Source organism: Talpa europaea (genome assembly GCF_964194135.1).
Source record: "Talpa europaea genome assembly, chromosome: 10".
Classification (NCBI taxonomy): Eukaryota; Metazoa; Chordata; class Mammalia; order Eulipotyphla; family Talpidae; genus Talpa; species Talpa europaea.
Genome location: NC_140077.1, coordinates 92,801,853 through 92,824,351, shown reverse-complemented (window position 1 = coordinate 92,824,351; position 22,499 = coordinate 92,801,853).

The following is a 22,499-nucleotide window of genomic DNA, read 5'->3' as shown; positions in this document are numbered from 1 at the left end:
AGGGAGATTAGCCTGGCTGCTTATTTACCCTTTGTGGGAAAGTCCTAGTTACCCAAAGGATAACAGGGGCCAGTCCTCTCCACAGTGGGCACAAAGAGAGCATATCTAAGCAGCACAATTGCATTCTAAACAGCCTACCTTGAGAATCTATTGTGAAAATATTTTGTTTTATTAAAAAAATAAAGTCACATATAGGTGAAGCAAAATGACTTCTATAATTATAGGCTTCATAAATCCTTGGAAAAATTGAGACAGAAAAATAAGCCACTTCACTTACCTATAAGTAGGCACAAGCACAGTGCTGTGTTGCTCTTCAATTGTCTAGCTAACTGCATAGACTTTCTCCCACTCTATTTATTTGAAATACACATGCAAGCATTTATTTCTCCATTTCTTATTTAAGTACCCTTATGAGGTTTTTTTTCATATAGCTGTCTTTCATTAGATTATAGAGTCCTCAAGAATAGCAAAAGTGTGTTTTAGTTCTAATACCTCCCACTATTGCAAATCTTAGGAGCAAAGTGATTTAGAGAAAGAATCACTAGCTTCCAGTCCTGGTTCTCTATTCAACTGGCATTGTTATCAACATGACTTTGATAAGTTATTTCACCTCTCCGGGCTCCCATATTCTCATCTGCACAAGATTGTTGAGTAGATCAATTCTAATAATAGTAATAATTACGACTGCTTGAACACATAAAATATGCCAACTACTTTACATGTATTCTTCCTAATTACCACTAGTAAACTTGAGAACTGTGTTCAATTTGCAAATGATGATTCCGAGAGTCAAAAAGTTAACTTGGCCAAGGTCACACAAATATTAGGTAGCTAATACCTAAGGACTGTATGACTTTAAAGTTCAGGCTCTCTGGCCTCCCTGGTGGCCTAGAGGTTAAGTCTTAGTGCTATCACCACTATAGCCTGAGTTGGATCCCCGGCCAGGGAACTAACCCACATATAGTGCAACAGGCCTCTCCTGGCTGTCCTGCTACTCCCCTCAGCAGTGTATTTTAGTCAGTCTGCCTGTTCTGCTCCCCACTCTGTCTCTGAATCCTCTCAACCCCTTGCACTTCTGGCCTCTGCCTCAATTCTTCTATGCAAAAAAATAAATGAAAATATAAATAAAGTTCAGGCTCTTTCCCTTACATCACATAGCTTGAGAACTTCCCTCTTGCTCCACATGATGGCATGTTATCCAACATCAGGCCCCCTCAGAGGCCCTGTCCCCACCACACACAGGGAGTTCAGGTGTAAAGCAGCAGAACTAGACTCTCCATGGGAGAACCCAGCTCTCTGGGGACTCAGTGGGAGTTTGGCTTTTCCCAGAGGAGGCTCTCTCTGGACCCATCTCCCTGTCTGTCTCCCATCCCACACTCAGACAGTTGGGGAATCTCCTAGGAAATTATCTCTCTAACTCATATTTTTACTCTCAATCACTTAAGTGATCTAAGAACTAGTCAACATCCCAACACTAAGTATGTGTGGGTTTAGGGGAAGCTGGTGGGGGTTAAAGATTATTGCTTTCCATGAACTTAAATTTTAATCAGCATCTGGAGATGCAGTAAACATACACTCAAACATAAACTCAAAAATTTCACTTGTACACACACACGTACATTCCTGCAAAGGATTATAATAAGGTGTGCCGTCTCAAAGCATTTATGATTTTTTTTTTTTGCTTCTATATCCTATTTTGGTGGTCAGCTTTCATGAACCAAAAATCAAAATAAATGATCCAGCACATGGCAACCATCCAGCCTTATGGTACAGCAACAGAATTTTTTGTAATAATGACATTCCAAAAAATATGGATTATGTAGTTACCATAAGAGAAAGTCAGTTTTTCTCTCTCTCTCTCTCCCCAACCCCCTCTTCTGCTGCACCTATGTCAAGTTCAGAATCCAAGGTAGATGTACCAAAGACAGCATTGTCGCTTTCCTAGACCACCTACAAGGAAAGATTGTGAAAACTTTAAGTATCTCTGTTCAGGGAACTCGAATCTAGTTTGATAAACTACTTTTAGTTCTTCTTTTTGACAATGAAATCAATTCAGCTGTTGCTATACATTGTTTTTTTTGGTTTTTTTTTTTTTTTTTTCACTTTGACCAGCAATACCAATAGTTTTAGAAGAGGACTGGGTTTTCCATAGGTTCCCTTGATTCTCTCAGGAAATATGCCCCTGGTGTTGTGGGCAATAGTGAGCCAAGTGCACATAAAGAGAACAAAAGGAGCAGAAGAACTGTTGCTGCTTTAGCCAAGCAGTCAGAGGCCCCAAAATTTGTTCTCAAGTTCATATGGAATCTTAAGGATTCCAAATAGTCAGTACAATCTTCAAAAAAGAAGAACATAGTTGGATGTTTCACAGTTCATGATTTAAAAACTCACTTCAAAACTAAAATAATCAGGGGCCCTCCCTTGTGGCTCAGCGGGTTGAGCACAGCACTGAGACTGTCCTCAGCCTCTGAAGCGTGGGTTCGATTCCTGGCCCACCAGAGAGATTCTCACATGGTGTGGCAGACCTCTCCTGTCTTACCTGCTGCTCCCCTCAGCAGTGTTTTCGGTCTGTCTGCCTGTTCTTCTCCCCACTCTGTCTCTGGTGAATTCTCTCACCCTCCTGCGCCTATGGCCTATACCCCAGCTATTGTATAAATAATAAATAAATAAATAAATAAATAAAAACAAAATAAAATATTAAAAAGCTAAAATAATAAAAAAGTATAATACTGGATTAAGACAGACATATAGATCAATGGAATAGAATAGAGAGTCTGGAAATAAGCCCTAATATATATGATCAAATGATATTCAGCAAAGTTGCCAAGACCACTCAATAGGCAAAGTTGTCTTTTCAACAACTGATACTGGGAAAACTGAATATCTACCTACAAAAAATAGTAACTAGACCCTTACCACACACCATACAAAATGGGTCAACGAGTAAAAGCAAAATTATTAGTAAAAAAAATAGGAGAAAAGGTTTCAAGACCTTGAACTTGGCAAGAATTTCTTGACTATATCAAAATCATAGCCAATAATCAAACAAAAAAAGGAACTAGACTAAATCACCATTTAAAATATCTGTGCATCAAAGGACACTTCAAACAGAGTTAAAAGGAAACCCACAGAATGTATACTCAAAATGGCTAAGATGGCAAATATTACGTTCTGTGTTTTTTACCACAATTAAAAAAGTTGTCTATCAATAGTAGCAAAGAAATCCAAATACAAATCACTATGAGAGGTGAGGGAATTGAGAAAGAATTAGGGGATAATTGGTCAGAACAGACTCCATGGAAGATTTATAAGTGATTTCAATGAGAGAATGAGGAGACACATGGCATTTCAGAGAGAGTAAAGGATGGAAGAGAATGAACATGGCCCATAGGAGAAAAACAGACAACACCAGGGCAAATGTGTGAAGCAAAGCTGTAAAGGTGGGAGCTTATGAGAAATTAACAGTAGGATGGGAATATGGAAGCTGAGTGCAGTTAGCCTGGACTATCGCCACACTCGCTGGCCTGGCCTGTTCCTCTCTGAGTAAAATGAAGGACTCACGGAAGGTGAGGACACATGTGTGGAGTCTATCATAAAGCCAAGAAGAGAAGAGAGAGAGAGAGAGAGAGAGAGAGAGAGAGAGAGAGGTATGAGGGAAATGTAGCAATACTAGTATATCTGACACCTCAAACAGACTGTGTTTTAACATCCTTCTCTATAAAACAACATTATTTTTGGTAATTATAACATATAGAATAAACATATTTCATGAATGAATTAAAATTTGGACTTGTCAAATAAAAAATATTGAATTTTCAGTTCTTATTCCATTTTATTATTTAAATTACAACCATAAAAATGCCAAATGGTCAAAGAGAATGACAGAATTGAAGTGGTTCAAGTTATGTTTCTTCATCTTTATAATCACTTTGCTATTATTCTTTATTATCCACTATTTAAACACAAAACTGTGAACTTTCATCAAGTGTGTGCTGGGAACGAGTTTGGATATTCTCTAAATATTATATATTCACTCAGTTCATATGTATCAAGGGTCAACTGTTTAGCTGAAAGTTCTACAAATTATATTCAACTGGGCCTCCCTGGTGGCGCAGGTGGTTGAGCGCAGCGCTGTGAGGCTGTCCATAGCCTCTGCAGAGCGGGTTCAATCCCAGCTGGCGGGGGAGATTCCCACATGGTGTGGCAGAGCTCTCCCACTGCTCCCCTCAGCAGTGTGTTTCAGTCAGTCTGCCTGTTCTGTTCCCTGCTCTGTCTCTGCTGAATCCTCTCACCTTCCCGCACATCTGGTCTGTACCCCAGTTCTTATATGCATGAATAAATAAATCTTTAAAAAAATTATATTCCATAAAGAATACATTAAAAGAAAAGTAATAGAAATGTTTCTTTGAAGCTCATATATATAGTGTTAAAACTCAAAGTAACTGCAACAATTATTTAGAATGTAGACCAATGAAAGAATTACTGGAGGAAAGAGTACTTTATCACTAATATTACATGGTGATAATGAAATGATGACCAACTTTTAGTCAGTGTCATTTTTGTTATTAAATTACTATAGAAAATACATCCCATTTGCCTATATTCAGGGCAGACCACTGTCCCAAATTCCTTGGTACAACAATCAAGGGAAAATGAATTAGATGATGTAAAAGAGGAGTGAGTTAATATCATAGCCAACTTCCACCATACAAAGCAACTTTTACACCTGGTACCCTTTCTAAGAGAGAGCAATCCATTGACATTGGGTAACTTCTACTTGAAAGTCTTCTCAATTCATTCAGCATAGTACTAAATTTTCAGGCTAATTCCTGGACTAATAGTCACAGCAGGGAAACACACATAGCAAATTCATTTTTTATGCTTTGATTTCCAAAAGCTAATGGTTTATTTAACTAGCAGATTATTTCTTGATTTCTGAAGCTAATGATTTATTTAACTAGCAGGTTACTTTTTTATTACAAGACTATAATAGGCTGAAGTTTTGTTTGGATTTCATAAATTGAAATTCACAGAGCTTGCATTTCAAAACAATATGTCAAGTTCAGTGCATTCTTATACAAACCTTTCTAATCAAGGCATAAGGAATAAGCTTTTATTTGTAAATAAATCTGCAAACAATCACCTTGTAGATGAGAAGAATAAATATACACATAATCATTCTATTGATGTTTACTACAGGGACATGTGCTGAGGGTATGAGATACAAAGCTGATCGAAATAAAGCCTCTTGTTTCACAGGGTTCAAAGTCAAGAAGAGGAGGTTACATATAAAGACAGAGCATCTGCCACTATTACCAGTACCGCAACAACAAAATTCTAATAGTCTGGCCCTGTTTGGCACCTTTCAGAACTCTCTTCCATGAATCCTATCAGAGTAACTGTGACTGCCCCAGGTCTCAAGGAATCACATCAGCTACTTGGCTATGTGTCTTGGCCAGTTCTGATGCCTCTGGTTCCCATTCTGTTAATTGCTGCCACCCCTTCTGACTGATGATTAAGATGGATTATTATTTAAATTCCAATTTGACACCTAACTGAGTCTTTCAGAGCTTCCATGATCTACAGTGTGTCTGCCTACATAGCCCTGATCTGCCTCTTAGGATCCCTACCTAGGAACTGTGCCATAAAGCCCTGTTATTGAGAGGACTTCAGACTTGGCATATGTCATGGGTACAACAAAGGATGAAACTACGGTTGTGGGTGGGGGAAGAGTGGTCAAAAGAGATTATGGTCATCTCAATGCAGTTGTCATCAGTAAGTAATCCTATCAAAATCCAGCACATATTGATTGAGCAATTAATGTGTCAGGCAATGTGCTAAGCTCTAAAGATTTAGTGTTAATGAAAATGTGGCTGAAGCTCCTCCCCTCTGGATCTAGCAGTTTTCATGGAAGTCAAATAGTAAGGGAGCCATTACAGACATTTTATTACCAAAAAGGACATATAGGCTGTAATAGAACATAATCCAGTGGATTTGACTTATGCCAGAAGTTGGAGACAGAAGGTCCTCTCAAAGGAAATGACTAAGCTGAAATGTGAAGTTAGATGAAAAAGGACAGTAAACATGAAGGTAATAGCAAGAACCAGAGATCATGCATGACATGTTTGGGGGAAATGCAGGAATTCGATCATGAAATCCAAAGGGATCATAGTGCTAGATTATACTAAGGAGGCTAACTGAGGATGAAGGTAATATTTGAACTAGGTATTAAATGACAAATAGAGCTCAGTTGGTGTGATAAAGGAGGAGAAATACTGCAGAATGAAAGTGAGCTTCGTATGCATAGGTGGGTGTGCATATAGAGTTCCATGCCATGTTTTAGTAACAATCAGTGGTTGGGTACCACTGGAATGTTTGATACAGTGGGGAAGATGAAATTAGATAAGTAGGAAGAGATAATATCATGAAGCATCATGATAGATTTGTTCTGAAGTTTACCTTTGAGTGATACAAGCACTGAAGGGCTGCATTTAGGGGGAATTCATAAATAAATTCATGATTCAAAAAATGACTCTCGTGGCAATAGAAAGGATAGAGTCAAACCCAGTTAGAAATTTGCTACAATATCAGTGGAAAAGACTATGAAGTTTAAAGTATAATGGTATCAATGCAGATATAAATGGAGAGGAAACATTTCAGAACTCTTTTAGAACTCCTTAATAGTTTAATCAATCATTCTTTGGTTGGAAGGGATAAAGTCAGAAAACAAGGATGCTGCTTAGGATCCAAGCTTGAATGATTAAGCTGATACTTGACCTTTCATCAGAAAAATGTAGTGGAAGAGAAGTAGTTTTGAAATTTAGCACTGAACATTCTTTTTTTTTTAGCCATTGGGGACATTTAATGGGCTATTGAGTATGTTGGACTGAAACTCAAGAAAAAGTTAGTTGTGAAATTTCTCAGAGAATATGTTGATCAGTAAAGCCACAGACTGTCTCAGAACGCATTCCTTTGGATAGAGTGAGAAGAGGGATTTTTCCACATCGACTAACTGTAAGAGGGAAGATAAGCAAAAATATGTGACATGCAACACAAAAGGTAACAGAGACAATGTTTTCATTGTAGAAGGTTTGATTCAAATGAGAGATCAAATTGGATGAAGAAAGAGGAGGATTAACAATTAGGAAGAGAACAGAAATCTTGGCCAGACTGCCTCAGAGGTCTCACATTGAGAGCAAGTGAGGGGTTCACAAGATCACAGTTCAGATAAAGTGATCAAACTATCCAGTGACAAGTGAAGCGGAGGAAAAGTAAGCTGCAGGTGGAAGCTGGGTGTGAGAGCTTTATAATGCAGAGGTAGAAGCTATCAGCATGGGCATATCCTGGGTAGGGTTATTACAGGCGGGCTGGAGTATTAATCACTCAATTGAGGAGGTCAGGGAATTATCAACATAGGCACCGTAGTCATTCAAAATGAAAGTAGAAGGAGGTAGAGAGGAATTCTCTTGGGCAGGTGTTATCACCTTTGAAGAACATGAGAGTGATCAAATCTGAAGTTTGGTGGAATGGTAAGTAAGGCAGATGGTAACAGGAAGCATCTCTGGAGAAGCATGCAGCAAGTCCATGCAGAGGCCAACCTCTAAATGTTGCGAGCACAATGGTGTCATCAAGGATGATGCCTAATTTTATTTTAGGAGACATTGAAGATACATACAAAATTATTTATAACAGATCAGAGTTGCAGAAGGAATACCAGGAAGAGTTTAGATAAGCATCAGAAGAGGGCCTTCCTGGTGGCACAAGGGGTTGAAACGCAGCACTATGAAGCTATCTACAGACATTGCAGCTTGGTTTGATCCCTGGCCAGGGAGCTAACCTACATGGCGCAGCAGACCTTTCCTGACTCGCCCACTGCTCCCCTCGGCAGTGTATTTCAGTCGATCCGCCTGATCTGTTCCCCACTCTGTCTCCGGTGAATCCTCTCACCCCCTACACCTCTGGCCTGTATCCCAGTTATTGTATGCATAAATAAATAAATCTTTAAAAAAAATCAGAAGAAGTTCAAGAAGATATAAGCCAAAAAGGACAGCAAGTGAGCAAATAAGGACATTTTATCTTGACTAAAGCCAAAACAGGTTGGGATGAGGGGATAAATAGGAATGGCTTCAATTTACACTTTCAGATGGAAATGTAGCATAAATTGTTGTATTGCTGAAAGATCATAAACTTTCCAGGTGTGGAACTTGTGACCTAATTTCTAAAATTACTCTTTCTCAGTCTGTGTTAAGTCGAGATAGAGATAACGCCACATGTGCTAATCATCCTGGGCAACCTGTGCTTGGCCACGCATGTCTCACATCCCTAAGACTATGCTGCACACAGCCACGTGGACAAGACTCTATACACCCCAAGCTTGTACTCTCCTCCATAAGTATATTTCGATACCCTATTGTAACTCATGTTAACATCTTACACAGATGTGAGTTTTCACAGTCAATTTGATTGACAAAATTCTATAAAAATTATAGATAGGATGAACACAGCTTTAAAATTTTGGCCAACAAATGTGACTGCAACTACATTATCCCTTCCCATTGTTTAACCTGAATGAAAAGATATTTTGACACGTCAATGAGCTGTTCTTATTTAAAAAAAAAATTAATCTGGGCATATTTTTCCCATTCTCTCAACATTGGGTGAATTCCATTTCTCTTTCTGATTTCATTAACTGCCAGATCACAGAAAACCCTTTAATTTTCCTCTCAGCCACCCACTTGGTATCTTTTATGCTTCGGCAAGCCACACACAGATCACTCCCTCTGCATGGCTGCCTCATTACAGAATACGGAAAGAAGGCCTCAGAGCCTCACCTCCCAAAGGAAGAAGCAGAGCTGTCACACAGCCGGTCCCCTGGGTTTGCAAGGGAAATGTCTTTCCTCCATCCCTCTGAGAGCAGCCCTCATCGTGGCTGAAGCATGTCTGGCATGTCAGAATCTGCTTGGATAATCTGGCATGGTCCTCAGAGAGACAGCAATGGGGAGCAGGAGAGAGAAAGGCAGGGTAGATAGTCACATAACCAGAACTTCACTGTTATCATCATTTGCAAACTGAGCCTGCTTCATCCTTCCTTTATGGAGAATGAAATCAGCATAGCACTTCGCCTGAGAGGCACCATATTCAGTGCCCAGGGTTTTCATCTTAGTTAAATGTGAACAGCAACAATGGTCTGAATTGGAACTTGTAGAAAATTGAGACTTGGGGGATAAGGTCAGATAAGAGGCCTCTTTCTGGTCCAATAGCTATTTCTTTCTTTTTTCTTTTTCTTTTCTTTTCTTTTCTTTTCTTTTTTTTTTTTTGCTGGTTGTAATTGGATTCTACCACACTGAGAAGGGTCTTCAGCCCTATGAGGCTGTTAGAATGCTTGAAATTACCATAGGGTAATGACCTTGGAGTTCCCTCATTTAAAAGCAAACACGTTATCTTCTAGACCTCAGAAAGATGACAAGAGTTTCAAACTGGATAAAATTTCATCATTGAGATAAAATTTATCATTAAGAAAAGCCTAGGGTCTGTGGTATGATCTTGGAGAGCATTTTGTAATGGAGGATAATCTCTGCAATGAAAGTACATGGATTGTGAAATGATGCCCAAATTAGTCAAATCTCTCTCCTCCAATTTGTAACTATGAGATCTTGGGCTAGTTATTCAATGTTTCCAAGCCTCTGTTTTCTCGTTTGGGTTATTGAAATAATGATATATAACCTATAGATAATTTTTAAGGATTAAATTAAGGAAAATAATATAGATAGATATTGCCCAGAAAGCATGTACCTGATAAAGTGTCTCTTGTTTGTAGATTATCTACTATTTTCTGGAAAGGCTCTGCAGGAATGAGATTGACAGTATATATTCATTTGGACAATAAAGAGTCAGGCACCAGGATAGATAGAGACCACTTAGGGAAGACCCTAAGAAGAGCCCTGCAAGACAGGAATTGACTACAGTGCAAAAGCAGTAGTGAGTGGAAGACAAGCTAAGAAGGTATTAGGAAAGTGAGGGTTATAATAAAAATCAATTAAGTTACCTGATGATATGACTTTTGAGTTGGGTGGGCTAAGTCAAACTACTTAGTTTTTCCCGCCTCATTTTAATCATTCATAAAGTAGAATAAATAAGAGTATCTGCCTCATATGTAGAGTGACCCAATACTTTTTATCCTTTGAACAAGAACAATTTTAAGATTAAAAAGAGGCACCATTGATAATTACACTTGAACTACAAGAGCAAATCAGGACTTTCTTGGACAAACCTCAATATGCTATAAATGGGGTTTATGTATGATGATATAGTACCTATACTATTCTTTTATCCATGCCTTTCATGCTGCAGTTCCTGAACAAATGTTCCTATTGTCTTAGAAGGGACTTTATCTTGTCAAGTTTCTAAGCCTATCTAAGTGAGTTTCCTCATTATAAAATGGTAGTACCTACTATGTGGAAGGATTAAATGGAATAATGCTTTTGAAGAACTTGCCATAATGCCTAGCATACAGCAGATAGTCAATGACATAAACTATTTATTATTACTGGGTTCAGGTTTGAGAATAGGAGAGAACAATAGCATTTCCCAATTCAATCTTTTTCAGTCAGTGTTAGGTTGATGACTAAGGTATTTACCACATCTTTGTCTTGCTATTAAAAGAAACTTGAAAGGGCCACCCTGGTGGTCTAGAGGTGACGTCTCAGTGCTATCACCACTGTGACCTGAGTTCGATCCCTGGCCAGGGAGCTGACCCATATATGGCATAGCAGACCTCTCCCATCTCGCTGCTGTTCCCCTTACCAGTGTATTTCAGCAGATCTCCCTGTTCTGCTCCCCACTCTGAATCTGGTGAATCCTCTCACTCCCTGCCTCTCTGGCCTGTACCCCAGTTTTTCTATGCATAAATAAGTGAATAAATCTAAAATAAGAAGAACAAACATGAAGGGAAGTTTAGATATTTAGATAGAACAAACTTTTACTGTAGTTGATAGCAGTGAGTATAACCCTATGTCAGGAGTGCTGATTTTGAAGTCAAAAGATTTTTGTCCTGGTTCCAAATTCATGTTTATTAACTGCATGACTTTAAGCAAATCACTAACCTTTATAGGCCCCAGTTTTCTTAGCAGTAGAATAAAAAGTGCAATCACTCAGGAATGAGACTATAAATAAGCCACCAAGCATATGAAAATGAAAGACAGTATATTTAATAATACACTGTTTTTCATTTCAGTTTATCCCAACTAATGAAGTACTTCCTAATCTTGCTATACTTTATGTAAAATAAGGAATAAAGTAATGTATTATATTCTCTACCCCAAGATGTTTCCTTCCTACTTTCAAATCTCTTCCTCTTGATTCTGCTGGTCAGTTAATATATTCCTAACAGATTGAGGAACTTTCTTGGCTGCAGAAAATCATCTTACTGTCATATGCAGTTACTCAGCCTGCTTCCTTTCTTCTTCAACCTATTCCATTAGGCCTAAGCTTCTGGTCCACCACCCCAAAGTTATCCCATTTACAGAGGGCCAATTAAGTTAATTCATCTCAGCACAAACATTAGCATATCTAATATTCACATTTCAATTATGATTAGGTCTGAGTTAAGTTTATCATAGGTGCAGAAAACACCATTTCTTAGCTTAGACCATATACCAGGCTATTTCTTTCACAGTCCCAAGTAAATAAATCTTGGGTACACACACACACACACACAAGACCTCAGCCTGCAAAATGGCGAACTGCTTATTATTCATAGAGTCTTTGATTAAAGGAAGGCTATAAACAAATTCCAAGCCTTGTTCTGGCCCCTATTCTACCTCACTCTCTTCCACTATGTTATCTTCCCCCTCATTTTCTCTGTAGGTCAGTGTTGGGCCAATAGGCAAATGCCCTCTGGTGGGATGCCAGACTCCCTTATGTGTGAAAAGTTATAGCATTTATGACACATTCACTAATAAAAGGTGGAACTTGATCTTAGTAAATAAATGGGGCTTTTCATTGACTTTGGAATTCTTAGAATCGTACCTGAATGGGACTGGAGATAAATAAACAGGCATATTTGGAACAATTTAAATCTTTCTTGAAAATGTATTCATTTACTTTCAAATTATTATATAAGAATTATATAATTTACATTTAGTAACTTGAGAACTGCAGTATAGTAAGGGAATCACAGAATTTTTTTTAATGCTCCCAACAAGGCTGAGTCTTAAATCTCACCTTTCAAATTAACTCATTTATCAAGCTCAAAAATAGGAAAACAATGGATTTTCCATACCACAGGAAGGAGCGTTGAGCCACAACTGTGAAACTGACCATAGAACAGCCTCTTCCAGAAAGCCACCTTCCAAAGTACACATTGGTTCAGAGAGCAGCCAAAGAGTGAGAATTAGCCTGTCAATCTTTCAGCACCGAGAACAGCTCATCAATACTCTGGTGACATCCATTTGGAGCTTTACACTTAAGTCTGTACAGCATCTTTCCGATGAGGAACTTCTGCAAAAAATAATGGGGAGAAGCACAAACTTGTTTCCTTAGAATACAGAGCAAACAGATTCAAAGGGGTTATGAGATTTGCTTAGTCACTAAATAAAATCATGAAGAATTCAGATCCAGGTGTTCTAACACACCACATACATGAATAGGCTGCTAAAAACCACAAAGTAAGGAAAATAGGAGAGTGATTCCTAAAGGTGTACTTCTACACAAATATGAGGCAATTGCTTTTCCAGAAATTGTCTTTGGGAAGGGAAATAAGGGGAGACCTTGGCAGCCAAATTTAGGCAGAGCCTCAGTTATATATTTCTATAATAATATTGTGAATATAAATATATTATACTAGGTGAATTACAATGTTTTCATAATGATGTATTGCAAAAGATTCCAGCTCGGTAAATACTACATAGTACACTCACCTCTCAGACACACAGACATGGGCATGCACACCCATACAGAAACAGCCCTTCTCACTCCATGAAGTCACACAATCCACTCACCTAAGGATACTTTCCCTGGCGTTCCTCCCGGTGGCCTAATTCCTTCCTTCCTTCCACTACTCTCTCCCATCTTGTTTTGCTCCCAGATTAGCTTACAAGCTCAAAGTACTTCTCAATTGCACAGGCAAAATTATGAGATAAACTGAGAGCATGTGGACTTAGAGAGCAACTCCATGACTTCCCCCGTCTTCTCACCTTACCCTGTCTGAGATGGCTCCCAACCTGAGATGGGCTTTTTTTGGCAAGTGATTTATTGAGAGTCAAATCAGGGAGGCAGGATGGGGGAGGGGAAGGGGCTAGGAAAAGAGGTGATTTTAACCAGAGACCAGCTTCACCCTGGTCCCAAGACTGTGCCCACCAGCAGTGGGAGTAGTGAAGCTGCCAGGACGGCACCTGGCACTCTGGAACACAGAGAGCACAATGTTGAGCCCAGCGGGAGATCAGGAAGCTAGGCTTCTGCACCCTCATGTCAGACAGTGTTGGTTACAAGCCAATGGAGAGAGGGTCACCAAATCTTCTAAATGAGGCAACTGCCGTTCATAGAGAGTCCAGGCCCCAGAGAAGAAATTAGCAGTCAACATTCACAGCCTTTGTGGAGTAATATACCTGCCAGGTAAAGGGGTAGGGGCAAGCCCCCATCGGCAAACACACACATTCCATAGCCAATTAATCTTTAAAACCTATTGATTTATCTCCTCAATGTGATTTAAATCTGTCTGCTTAGACAAGGATGTTCACTCTCACCACTGCTTTTCAATATAATACTGGAAGTCCTAGCCAGAGTAATAACACAAGAGAAAGACACACAAGGAATCCAAATAGGAAAAGAAGAAGTCAAACTATCACTATTTGCAGATGATATGATAATATACATAGAGAACCACAAAAACTCCACAGAAAAACTAATTCAACTCACCAATCAGTTTAGTAAAGTGGCAGGATACAAAATCAACATGCAAAAATCAGTAGCCTTCCTATACACACACAATAAATATGAAGAAGAAATAAAAAAAATCCCTTTTATTAGCAAAACAAAAAAAATCAAATACTTGGGAATAAATCTAACAAAAGAGGTAAAGGACCTATACAAAGAAAACTATAAAACACTGTTAAAAGAAATAGAAGAAGACACAAAGAAATGGAAAGACATCCCCTGTTCATGGATTGGAAGAATTAACATTATCAAAATGGCCATTCGACCAAAAGCAATATACAGATTCAATGCTATTCCAATAAAAATTTCAATAACATTCTTCAAAGAAATAAAACAATTATTGATGAAATTCATATGGAATCACCAAAAACCCCGAATAGCCAAAGCTCTTCTGAAAAAAAAAGAAGGGAATGGAGGCATCACACTCCCAGACTTCAAACTATACTACAAAGCCATAATCACCAAAACTGCATGGTATTGGAACAAGAACAGACACATATACCAATGGAATCAAATAGAAAATCCAGAAATAAACCCACAGATTTATGGTCAGCTAATCTTTGACAAAGGAGCAAAGAATACGCACTGGAGCAAAAAAAGTTTGTTCAATAAATGGTGCTGGGAAAACTGGGTTACTACATGCAAAAGAATGAAGCTTGGTCACTACCTCACACCATGCACAAAAACCAACTCAAAATGGATTAAAGAACTAGACATAAGACCTGAAACCATAAAATACATAGAAGGAAATATAGGCGAAACACTACGTGATATGCACATCAAAGACATCTTTACAGACACATCACCCAAAGCAGTGATAGTGAAGGCAAAGATAAACAGCTGGGACTACATCAAATTAAAGAGCTTCTGCACAGCAAAAGAGACAATAACCAAAACAAAGAGAAACCCCACCAACTGGGAGAACATTTTTGCACACAACACTAATGATAAAGGACTTATCACAAAAATCTGCAAAGAGCTGATGAAACTCAACAAAAACTAAGAAAATAATCCAGTCAAAAAATGGGCAGAAGTGCTAAAAAGAAACTTCTCTGAAGAAGTAATGCAAATGGCCAACAGGCATATGAAAAAATGTTCAGCATCACTTGTAATCAGGGAAATGCAAATCAAAACTACCATGAGATACCATCTTACACCAGTGAGAATGGCACACATTAAAAAAACTAGCAACAACAAATGTTGGCGAGGTTATGGAGATAAAGGAACTCTCCTGCACTGTTGGTGGGAGTGCAAACTGGTCCAACCACTATGGAGAGCTGTGTGGAGATTTCTTGACCTACTAAACATAGAGCTTCCATATGATCCAGCAATTCCACTCCTAGGTATTTATCTAAATGACATAGAAACAGTAATTCCAAAGGGCAACTGCATGCCTGTTTATAGCAGCACTGTTTACAATAGCTAAGCTATGGAAGCAACCCAAATGCCCAAAAATAGATAACTGGATCAAGAAGATGTGGTACTTATACACAAGGGAATATTACTCAGCAATCATAAAATATAAACACATGCAGTTTGCAGCAACATGGATGGAGCTAGAAGGGATCATGCTAAGCAAAATAAGTCAGAAAGAAAAAGAAAAATACCAGATGGCCTCACTCATAGAGGAATTTAGAAAACCTAAATAAGAGACCAGGAAAAAGACTAATCAATACAAAGTAAAAATCAAAATCAACAAGCAACTATAAACCAGAGACATACTACGGGGGGTGGGGGGGAGAGGGGCGGGGAAAAGAAGGACTAGAGTCAAAATATGGGCGGGTGCAATTGTATGGGGAATATAACCATAATGAAAATGCATACATTGTGCAAAGATGAAAAATGATGTAAGAATTATATAAAATAAAATATTAAAAATAAATAAATCTGTCTGCTTGTCTCCTCCAGTGTCTAGAAAGTGTTTCCACACTTCTGCTCTTTTGTTTAGTCTGGTTCCTCTGCTAGGAATGTTTTTCCACATGTGTGTGCTTATTCATCCTTTGAGTCCATGTTCAAATGTCAACTCCTTTCTGTAGTTTTTATTGATCCATTTCTTGTTCTTCTGAAGAAATAATGACTCATTTATGTTCCCATTTTACTTTATATATTCACAAATTATAGACTCAGATAAAAACACCAAAAACTACACAGCACAATGAATGATTTCCCCTTTGGGGATATAGGATTCCTTAGATCAGAAATCGTGTCTTATTCAAATCTGTATCTTCGGTGCAAAACTCAGAGCTTGACACACAGTAGGCACTCAGGAAATGTCTGACTACAGCCTATCTGTGTATGTAATAAGTAATGGATGTTGAAACTGAATTGGGACACTTGTAATGAAAATTACTAACTTGGGAAGAGAGGAAATAAAGGTACCGAGGCACTACTTCTCCCCAGACTCTCCCTAATTGCTGTCCATCTGTTACATGTGAGCTCAACTGGTTTATTCTCATTCTTTCACTGACTTTTCTTTTTGGACCTCTTAGAAAATTTTATAATGATACCACCTCATTTTATATAGGCCAAAGTGCTATATAGTCAGTTACATTTATTTCATTAGGAAGATGAAACTTGAAAGTTTGGGCATTATCTTATAATTCTATTGCATGGAGTGCAGTACACACTGAGGGCTCAAGAAATTCTTTCTAAATTGATTATGGCAGCACATACTTGGATATAGAGGCTGTGGCATTTGGAAGAATGCAGAAGTCAGTTGAATACAGAAGTCAAAGCAGAAAGAAGACAGTTCACACAGAAGATAACTCCTCAGTGTCAATTACTACCTCCTAGCCTACAACATGATTGCATTCAATACAGTTGACTGTGAACTCTCTAAGCCATCTGATCTAGGAGAGGAGTAGCACCTGGTTTTCTTGTTGAGTAGCAGTAACTGACTACCACAGAAAGTGGTCTATGGCCATGTGACCCTTGGACTCAGGGCAACCCTTCTGCAGCTTAAGAGAGAGGGAAGAGATAATTCAGTGAACTTGGAAACAGCACTGCACCCAGGGATCTAAATTGATTTTCTCTCTCTCTCATCTGAGTCTGCATGCTGCAGGACCAGCATGCAGACTGGAATCAATAAGACATGAGTCCTCTATTAAAGACAACATAAAACATGTATTTTTGATCTGGTCTGGGGAGTCAATGCCTGGTGCTTCTAGGATTGAGAGGTTGAGGGAGTCTGTAGCATGAGAACATGGGGAGCAGGTCCTTTTCTAGTGTCTTGTTTATACCCTTGTTTCTTGCCATGGTTCATACCACCCATTGCTCACAGAGACAATGTTTGCCAAGGATTGAATGGCTAAAGGTTGAACTGGTTTGTTAAAGGAGGTGATATGTCAGGTTTTTGTTTGCTTGCTTTATATATTCCTGCTGTCCTTCTCTGTACAATAAGGGTAATAGCCAGTGCTAGAAAAACAAATGCACAGTAAGATTCACAAACAATCAACATTTAGTAAATGCAAATCTCTTTCCTTTCTCCTGCTGTCACTGGAAGTTCAGCTCTGGTTTGCATGTGTTTACAGGAGACCCCCAGCTTCTTTCATTCCGTACTCAAACTAAATTTGGATTGTTTCAGCCTATTTTGGCTTATGTTCTTTGGAACCATGCAGCGTCTGGAGTCACAGACACCACTCATCATAGGATGGTGGATGTTTGTTGACTGCACTCTTATTACTTCATGCACATAACTTTGAGCATCCTGGGTAAAGTCAGGAGCAGCCTCAATTGGCAGACACAGACCTCTAAGAATATGGACCTCCACACAGACCTCCACAAGAATATGGACCAGACTCCTCTGGCATCCCCCACTGTGACAACCTGTGCCTGAGAAATATTTGTTGAATGACTGGATAATAAAAGAATATGTGGTGATGGTGCATGGGTGAATTGGTGAAGGAAATTCTATGGGGACTACACCTGAGAGGGAGAAAGAAAGCAAACATTGTTTAAAACTGAACAATGATGGGGCCTCCCAATGGTGCAGCGGTTGAGCGCTGGGTTGTGAAGCTGCCTGCAGACTCTGCAGCGCAGGTTCAATCCCCGGCCACTGGGCGAGGGTCCCACATGGCGCGCAGACCTCTCCTGCCGCCCGCTGCTCCCCACAGCAGTGTACTTCATCAGTCTACCTGTTCTGCTCTCCCCTCTGGCACTGGTGAATTCTCTCACCTTCCCACGCTTCTGACTGTACCCAGTGCTTGTATAAATAAATAAAAATTAAAAAAATAAAAAACTGAACAATGATGTCAAATATATATAAATAAATAAATTTAAAAAATAAATAAAACTTAACAGAAAAAGAATATGGCTCTATTTCAAACTTTGAGAGGCAGTGTGGAAAATATGGTTTAATTAATAGAACTTGGGAATATTCAATAACCTCTGCAAAACCAAATATATGAAATTAATTTTGTTATGTAAAAAAAACAAATTTTATATCCATGCTAACTAGGTTTGTTCTGGGCACTTTGGAAACAATAAGTCTCCTTACACATGTAAAATAGCATGGTTATTTCTAATTATTCATATTTTCAATGGTCTGATTACATTGACCCTCATTTTCCTGTAAACAATCGCAAACACAGGAAAGAATATACTGAGGTAGGAATCAGGAGATCAGCATTTGAGACCCATCTAAGTTCCTTCCCAGCCATATGCCCATGCCAAATCACACCTCCCTTGTTGGTTCTATCTCTTCTACCTATAAAATATGGTGCCTAATATCTGTCTGGTGTCTAATATCCAGTTAGGGAGCTAAATTCAATTGGTCAGCACAGCTGAAACTGAAATTTTTGCAACCTCCCATTTTCCCTCTATTGTATATGTACAAAAGTGATGTTTTAATTGCCATGAGGAATTTGTCATTAGATAGCAATGTAAGATTGGGATGTAAGGCATGGCATTGGGTAGTACCCAAATCACTGGATTTAAAAAAGTTCCACTCCAATTAAGTTCTTCTGTGGTTATGGTAATTTCTATCTCAGAAAACGTTAGAGTACTCCTCGGAACCATAGAGATTTCTAGAGCAAACCCTTCATTTTATAGATGGAACACTGCAAACCAGAAGTGAAGAATGACTGATCCAATGTCACATATTGATTATAAAGTCAGGACTTGATTTTATGACCTTACAACATCTTCCTAATTCCAAGTCAGTTTTCTTTTCATCATGAGACACCACTTTCTTACATAAAGGCAATGCTTTTGCTGTGTACCAAAATCTATGCTTACTCTGAGTCTGCAAAGATTTATCAACATACTGACTCAGAAACACATGAATAATACTGTTTCTGTTTGTTTTCAATTCAAAATAGCCATCTCATTAATGAGAGTTTGAGAAAAGAAAACATTAAAATATAAAGAATAAAAAAAATACAGACTATCCACTATACCAGCATCCAAGTCAAATACTACTTACGAGTTGAATGGTCCTGCCCCACTTTTTTTAGATGCATATTTGTACCTAGCCATGCATACTAGCTGTATAATTGTACATATTGCTGCTGTGATTTAATATATTCACATGTGTTTTTCTGTTCTAGTCCTCATAAATACCATTTTAACTGCTATACATCATTGTGTTAAAGGGATTTACCAGTTTGTAGAAACATTCTTGTTAAGCATTTAGATTGTTTAGTTTTTAAATACATATAGGTAACACTGTAGTGAACATCTTCCAGGTGTAGTTTTTGATATCTTAGATTATATTTTAGAGTTAATGCTCAGAAGGGAAATTGTGAAAGGGAACCCATGAACATTTTTAGACTCTTGATATAGTCAGTTAAATTGCTTTTCAAGAGGGTTTGTGCCAATTTCCATTGTCACCTACAATATATTAGAGTGATGCCCTCTATTTTCAAAAAAAATTACATATATCAATATAGAACAAAGAACCTTATACACATAATGAAAACACATACAGAATCTTCTTTAGTAGAGAAAGTGGAAAGTCCAAACTCAGGAAACAATCACTGATGACACATTTCTGGTTTCTGGAAGCACAAAGTGGAATGGACAAGAAACAAAGCAGGGAAATATTTTACAAGCACAATTTGAAAGACTTTTCATATATTGCTTTTCCTATAGGTAGAAATATATGAAATTATTGAGCTTTCCTAAAGATTTTTTTCTTTTCAGTCACAAAACAAATGAATTGAAGAGACACTTAGATAAAACATCGGTGGAAACAGCAGTAGCAATTTGTCAGGCAAAATGCAGTTTGAGGAGAAAGAGGAAACCCTGTAGATCCAATCATATGTGCTGGCTGAGAAGGGGCAACTTCTTTGACACCCCCCCCACCCCCATTCTTCAACCCCTACCCCACTTTGTGGTAGGAAAGTTCTGCAGGACATAGTTAAAAATACCAGCAAGGGTCCTCCCTGGTGGTGCAAGGTGTTAAGATGCAACCTATGAAGCTATCTGCAGCCACTGCAGCATGAGTTTGATCCCCAGCCGGGGAGCTACCCACATGGCACAGCAGACCTCTTCTGTCTCACCCAGTGCTCCCCTCAGCAGTGTATTTCAGTAGATCTGCCTATTCTCTTCCCCTCTCTGTCTCTGGTGAATCCTCTCACACCCCACACCTCTGGTCTGTATCCTAGTTCTTGTGTGCATAAATAAATAAATCTTTAAAACAAAAATAGATAAAAATACCAGCAAGGCTGCCATCAGCAGCCCTCTCCACCAACATCTGTGTTGCTCATTCAACCTCCCTGGAGCACTGCCCTCGCCTTGAACTCCACAGCTCTCCTGACTGATTACAAGTACTGGGCACTGGGAAATGAGGCCCCGAGGCACTCACACATGCATGGGCACAGACCAACACATGTGCCTATACAGAGCCCACGCAAGAGGACAGGAAGGGCAACACAGTGGCAGAATCTGCACCAACTTTAGGTGGGACTCAGCCCAATTTTATCTACATGCTGGGAGAGGATGAGAAGAGGGTAGAATAAAAATAGAGGAGTATTGATATTTACTCAAACCATATATGGACAAAACATTTCTAATTTTATTTTTGTCTCTAGTGTATATTTTGTGTAGACGTACATTGATGCAGCTTACACATAGCATGTATATTTTTGCTTTATTATATGACTGTTGAAGAGTTAGTGGAAGACACTGGTTACTTTCAAAGGATTAGAAATGTGGAATAATTTGTATTTTGTTAATATATAATTATAAAATATGACATTATTTTGCAGCATAATAGTATATTTTATCTGTGGATGCATGGTAACTCTCATCTCAAATCCAAGTTCAGGTTCAACATAGCAAAGTTGTGTCAGATTCCAGTCCTTTAGAAAACATGAACTGAAGAGCACAAAATCTAAGGTTGGTGCTGACCCCTTCATCATACAGAATCACTTATCTCTCACATGCAAATGTAGCTATGCAAGCTCCCAAAGGAACAGGAGCTCCTTTCTCCCAAGCTACCTTGGCTTTCTTATTCCAGAGTCCAATGCTGCGCTTTCACTCAGCTCAAAGCACCCTGGAAATTGTAACGAGAAAACTCTCTGTTGGCACGAAGGAAGCAAGACAACTTATTAATAAATGGTGTCTAAGGACTGAGACAAAGACAGGAGATCCTGGGGATAATTATCTAGGGGCATTGGGTGCCTATGATGACTCACTTTTATCTTCTCAAAAAAGGCCATTCACCTCAATGCGCATTCCCAAGAAATTTCCTCAGCAGTCCTGTCAGCAACCCTAGATCTCCAATTTGTAGGAGATTCCCCACATTGCCTTGTGGAGTCTGACTTTCAGGTCAGCCTGGCCTCTAATTGGCCCTGACTTCTGTGTGCTTCTGTGTTCTCAGCTAGCAGCTGAGCTGCATTCACAAGGGGGAGGGAAGCTTCCTGATTTTTGAAAACATTAAAGGAAGAGGAAATCAAAGAGCTAACATCCTAACTACTGCTCAGGGCGAGTACTCCACTGATCTACCTGGATGGAGAAAGGAACACATTGTGCTGAAGGGAGGGACCTCTGGGAATAGGGTCCATACACCCCACACCTGAAGCATGCCCTCAAAAGGAGGAAGAGAAGCTAAGGAAGAATTAAGGACAACTTGCATATGGCAGGAACACTTAGAAATTACAAAGCACTTCTCTATATCAGTTCATTCTGTAATCACCACCAGGAAGGTATTTGCCTTCCCAATTTTATTAGATGGGTAAACTGAGATTTAGAGAGACTGTCTAAGGTCTTAAGGTGCTCCCAGATACACCTTGTGCCAAGACTCAAGCTCTTTCCCACAATGTACTTGAACCTTATATGAGTAGTGATGAAATGGACCTTCCTGTAGGTTGTAGTGGCAGGATCCCTTCTGTGTCAAGACCCTTTTCTCCAGGGCACAACTTATACTGAAAATGAACCTAGTGCCAGCATGCACAGGGAAGATTCACTATTGATTTGGGCAGATGGGTAAAGGAAAGTATTGGGGCTTTCGGGATTTTTCAGGTTTTAATGCTCTTAAGGAACCATGTACACAGGCGCACCAGACAGAGAGGCTGGCATGCAAGGAGGCAGGCATGGGCAAGACAGTGGAGGCTGGGAGGCAGGTAGGC